At 34.9% G+C, this 6,099-nt stretch overlaps 1 pseudogene; it reads right to left on the bottom strand.

Annotated features, from left to right (window-relative positions):
* Positions 1-1,228: 1,228 nt before the first annotated feature.
* LOC120176355 lies at positions 1,229-5,712 on the bottom strand (annotated as a pseudogene).
* Between the last annotated feature and the right edge of the window lie 387 nt (positions 5,713-6,099).

Below are 6,099 nucleotides of genomic sequence, written 5' to 3'. Positions count from 1 at the left end.
TGTTTTGTGGGGGCAGGGAGGTCGATTCTTGCCAACTCGGATGGTCTCAGAGTCAATCCTAAGCAGCGGCATCAAACGAGTTGGATCAAATATTATAATCACGCAACGAGTAGGGTAAATAGGAGCATGATCATCTTGTTGCATCGAACTGGAGTTCAAGGCCAGTAGGACAACAAGTTTTGCACTTTGCAGGAGAAGATCGTATCGATCTAGCTGAAATTGCAGAGGCAAAATCAAATTGGTCACCCTATCGGCTACCTTATCGCCATTATCCAGGAGCGGCGTTGCATGTTAGCTTATAGAATTAGAACGAATCAGTAAAAAAAGGACTATTGGCAATGGCAGGTCTTCCCCTTCCCACCTTCCAAAAAAAAACCCTCCTTTAAAAGCTTCACACTATCCATGTGGATTAGGAGACGCAATATTCCAGACAATGACTAATCCCCCTCATATATACCTCTAAAGTTTGATTTATTTTATTCTAAAAATTAATTGTACTATAAAAATGGGGATTACGATTTAATTTATTCAATTTTAAAATTTAAAACATATAAAAACAATTGGATCTAAAAATTTAAAAGAAATAAAAACATAATTTGTTTAACATTAATTACTTAACAAAAATAGTTAAGTAAATCCAAAATTTTTGGAGGGTCATTACTATAGTTATAATGTTTAATTTAATCAATTTCATAAATTTAATTTTCTTATTTTTACTATATATAACTTTTTAATTTAAACTGAAGCACATATAACTAAAGTTGAAAGTATATGAATCCAGTTTAACATAAAAAAAATTAAATTTCTTTGAAAAATTTATTTTTTTCTAGAATTGAAATTTAATTTTAAAATTGGAATTCAACCAAATTTATTTCCTTAGAATTAATAATACTTTTACTTAAAAGTATTTCAACATTTCTTTTGTTTAAATTGTGTATGTTAGTTTGATAGCGCGTAGGTCTCATAGCTTCTGAGTTATCCTGAGGTCAAGAGTTCGAGCCTCTCTCACCCCAACGCCATTTTTTTTATTAATATTTTCAAATCCTGTTACTTATGAGTTTCAGGAAGTCGGTCAGAGTTTAGAAATGTATGCAACAAAAACGTTTACATTGTTAATCTCGTTTGTGGAAGTTTCTAATTCTACAACTACTGTTTGACCGTTCCCCCAGACCTATTTTGATTCTTTTCAAGCTAACATGTCCGAATATTATCAGGAAACTTGAAATCGCCTTAAATTTCTAGTTGTATCCCGTTCTTACACCGAGTGAAAAATTTAGCAAACCCATTTCTGTTCTTCTCGGAACTGACATGATTCGATGACACAATCGATGAAGACGAGGATGAAGATGGTGGTGTGTTTCCGTTGTCCTTATCAGCACTAGCTCTTGGAGACTCTGGATCGATTTTGGCCAATGATTTTTCATTGGAACGTAAATTCCAAGGCTCTCCAACAGCTTTAGGAATCGATGATCCAACCATAGGGAACTCGGGTATGCTCATGTTGTCGATTAAGAAGTCTTCAAGTATTGCAAGAGATTTCAGTTGCTTTCCTAAAGATGCTATTGTTTTTTGACACTCCACAAGTTTTCCAGCCGCAGTAGCTAAATCATCCTGCCATGGCGTCGTGTGATTATCAAATAAAGCATCACATGCTTCTAAAACTATATTGTAATTCGATAATTAATGAGAAGACAGAAGAGTTACCTGTTTTATCTTCATTTCACCGTTCGAGTTAAGGTTTTGCTGTAGCTCAGCTCCCTGTTTCTTCCTTGACGTCTCTTCTTCCAGTTCTTGACACTTGACTGTAATTTGTGCTGACAGTGCTCTTTCCTTTGTAACTTCTGTTTCTAATAAATCAATCTTTGCAGACATTGTTTGAGCATCTGCTTCGATGCTAATGAGTTGAGACTCCAAGATCTTTGATTCATTTGCATTAACTGAAAACTCTGCTGACAAAGCCCTTTCCTTTTTGATTTCATTTTCTAATGAATTAATTTTTGAGAACACCGTCTCTACATCTGCTTTCATGTTCCTGAGTTGAGACTCGAGTTGTTGCTTTGCATCATTTGCATTGTAAAACACCCTTTGCAAGTCCCTCAATTTCGTTTCTCTGTCCCTCATTTGCAGCTCCGATGCTTCTAGACATTCCTGGCTTTTGGCAAGTGCAATTTCTAGTTCGGCCTTCTCAACTTCTATCTTCTCCAACTTCTCTTCGAGTTCCGCTGTTCGATGAGTCATGGCTTCAAGATTCATCAAGATATCACCATCTTTGTTAGATTGTTTTGCTATAGCTTTAGGTTCAAGACAAGGGTTTTCACTCATGGTTTCAAACAATGCAGCAAGTCGTTCCATCTCGAGAAAATCATCCATGTGATCAATCCCAATGGTAGAACCCGGGAGGTTTCGGTTGATGACCTTTTTATTTTTGAATTGATCAAGTTCTGCAATTAAGGCTGATGCACATGAATCAGAACAACTAGGTTCTTTGTTTGCCTCCAAGCCGGCTATCTTGTGAGTACTGATCTAAACGAGATTAACTCGTTCTCCGCTGTCTGATTGACTATCAGTAAGGGATTCGGCATACATTGAGGAAGCGTCCAGAGATTTATCAGCTATTGTCTTGAGTCTTCGACACTCGGCCTCAGCTTTGCTACCTTCTTAATACTTTCCAAGTTTTGTTTGCTAGCTGTTTCAGTTGCTTGGGTGCTCAAGTCCCTTTCAATTGTTCTGATTTTCATCTCCTCCAATTGAGATGAGAGCTCAAGCTTGAGGTCTGCATTTTTCTTCTCCAAAGCTTCAATCTTTCGCCAAAGGTCACGATTGAACTCTGGAGGGGGCTCAGAATCAACAGCTTCAGCTTTAGCTTGGAGCTCAAGCAACTGGCTTTCGAGTTTGGATTTGGTGGTTTCCCAATACCGGGCAGCTTTCGCAGTGGCTTCAAGGACCTTTTCCTCCTGCTCCTCTCTTGCTTGTCTTAGCTTCCTTACACATTCCTTGAGAGCTCCATCAAGATGGTTCACACGATCTTCTAATGCCGAGTTTTGCTGAACTGCATCCTTGTGTTTTTGCCTCAACACCACTACTTCATTTTCCACAGTTTCCCAACCTAAAATTCAAAACCAAGTAGACCATAGTAAGCTATGTTGTTGAGATTCATCATTCCCGTGAAGACACTGATATGTATCCAGCACTCATTATTTAGTTCAAGTAACATAGATATAAAGTAGACGACCACCAACACAACAAAAATGAAAGTGAAAAATGAATAAATCATCTTAGAACATGATTACTTAGCCGCGATAGCTTCTTCTGCAACTTTTGAATGCAGCTTCACCAATTCCTCTTTGGCACTAATATTAACTAGTGCAGCTGATAATTTCCCAGTCAAGATCTTAACGCTATCAGTAGTTTCTTCGGAATTGGGTGAAGCCTTCGATGACACTTCAGGCGATTGTGTGTTATTATTCGGTGGTGAAGGCACCTTGGAAGGATCCTGCTTCAACGATTAGCGAGATGAAAATCAATCTTAAACTGGGAAGAAAGAGACTGAACTCTGAATCAAATAATCAGAAAAATGACTAGCTGAACTGAAAACTCAGGCACAATTTAACTCAACCATAGAAATAAAACAAGAAAAAATAACATAGGTTTTGGTTGCTCACGAGCAACATAGAAGAAAATCTCAAAAGAATATTGAAGAGCGTTGATGCTTGAAGGAAAATGAAGAATTGGGTAACATCGATGCTTGAACTTGCATATTCTGACAGCTGACTAATAATATGAAAAAGAAATCTTGGAAAAGGATAAGATAATGCAATAGTGTTCACTCCAGGCATTGCATTTGTCAACTATCCAAGCCTTGCGATAGAAAGAATCGTTGAAACAGAGATTGAAAGTTATATATATATATATATATATATATACACACATGAATGAATGAATGATACAAACAAAAAATCTCCAGAATTTCACATTAGCATTTAACCAACAACAGTTAATTCACACACAAAGAGCTACCTGATCATCGGAGTATCCCTCGGACTGTGATGACAATGATCTGGAACTCTCAGTCTCTCCGGGACTTCTCTCGGAAGGCCTCCTCTGCCACAACCATTTCCTTTTTTCCATAGCAAATCCAAAATATCCAGCACCAATTAGCTCATCAGAGATTGTTCATATGTACATTCAGACAAAGAAGCAAAACTTAGTTCAATATGCCTTCCTATAAAGGATAAGAATCCTTTTAGGGGTGTTTGGTTCAAGGAATGTGGAATTCCCATGGGATGGGAATCCCACATTCCCATGTTTGGTTGGTCGGGAATCTTATTCCAGGTAATGTTTTATTACCAATAGTAGAATTTTTGTGGTATATTACCGGGAATGTCATTACCTCTCTTCCCTTAGGTATTGTAACATTACCGGCGTTTTGAACTAAAATGCCCTTAATTTTTTTATTTTTTTTTTCAAAAATATCATTCTTCTGTCATTGAATAATAAAAATTCTACGAAGGTTAAATTAAAAATTTATCCTTAAATTATTTTAGATTTACAAAAAAATCTATAATTAAAATTTTATATGAAGTTCAGGGGTTAAAAAAAATTTACCCTTTCATTAAACCTTTTTTATATTTTTAATTTTGTAAAAAATTATATAAATATTATGAATTTAATTTTTTAAAGAAAATATATAAATATTTTACAATTTGTATTATTATACAAATATATAATAAGGACAATTTGGTCAAATATATATTCCAATAATCTTTTATTTCTTTAACCAAACACGGTAATTTTACATTCCTGCTAAACCAACCAAACACAAAATACAACATTCCCAGTAATCTTATTCTCTGGTAATCTTTTATTCCCACTGATAATCTTACATTCCGTGAACCAAACGCACCCTTAAAGGATAAGAATCATTTTAAAGGATAAGAATCCTTTTAAAGGATAAGAATCATGAGGACAACCTAGGATAAAAGAATGTGAGCAAACCCTTTACCCAAAAAAAAACAGAACTTTCAACAGTCTAAAGCATTAAAAGAAACAATAAAAACATAACTTGGCTTATCCATTTTCGCAACTTAGCTTCAAATCTAAATCTCTAACTGTCCAACCCCAACAACATCAAGGGGTTTTAATTTCCATAAATACTTTGCTAAAATAGAAGAAGGTAGCAGCTTTAATTTCCATAAATAGTATCTCAAATATCACCAAAAACCAACTACTTGAATCACCAAGAAAAACCCACTACCATGCAAGATAAAATCCAATCAATGAAACATGGCTGAAAAGGAAGATACCCAGAAATCGAAAACCCAATAAAAAAGATATCCTAATAAATGTGATGCACCCATCAAAGCTAACGAGCTCAAGAGCCTCTTTTTTAGATTTCATTAAATAAATTAATAAATAAAACCAACCAGAAATGTCAAATAAAGAAAGAAAAAAAAACAATAACTTGAATGAATCGGAGCGGCTGAGCTGACATAGATTGATTATCTTTGACCAGAGGTGAGAAAAGAACCTTAAACCAGATGTGGGACTAGGAAGGAACAATGTGAAATAGAAGTTGGGTTCAGATTCGAAATCCTAGTTTTAAGGGTTTTAAAAAACATTAAAACAAACTCTGCAAGAAAATCTGCGGAATGTCTGTAGATAATCAGAATCAGGTAAGCAAAACACTTAGTATAATTGATATTTTCAGATGATTTATTTCTTGGCCTTTTCTTTGCTTTATTGTCTCTCTTTGGGTTTTTTTTCTTTTTTATTAATTCATATGGAAAATAATCAGATGACAGCATGTAATTTGTGAATGTGAAAGAGTTGGAAGCCTCAAACTCAAAAAAGATCAAAATATTTTTCTGTTCGAAAAAAATTGAAAATACTTATGGCATTTGTCTTTTATTATTATTTAATTTAGGTTTTGAAATGGAGTGGAGGTGGCTTTATTCCCGCCCAGGAGAATGGATGAACTGTAGCATAGTAAAAGCATTCATGGCGGCTTTTTAATCAATCTTCACCGTTTAATTTTGGGTAAATTACAAATTTAGTAATTAAACTTTACTCTTCTTATTATTTTATTTATTGTACTTTTAA

Source organism: Hibiscus syriacus, unplaced genomic scaffold (assembly GCF_006381635.1).
Source record: "Hibiscus syriacus cultivar Baekdansim isolate YM2019G1 unplaced genomic scaffold, ASM638163v2 tig00112236_pilon, whole genome shotgun sequence".
In the NCBI taxonomy this organism is placed as follows: domain Eukaryota; kingdom Viridiplantae; phylum Streptophyta; class Magnoliopsida; order Malvales; family Malvaceae; genus Hibiscus; species Hibiscus syriacus.
Note: the sequence above shows the minus strand (reverse complement) of the source record. Positions and strands in the feature narration are given on the sequence as shown.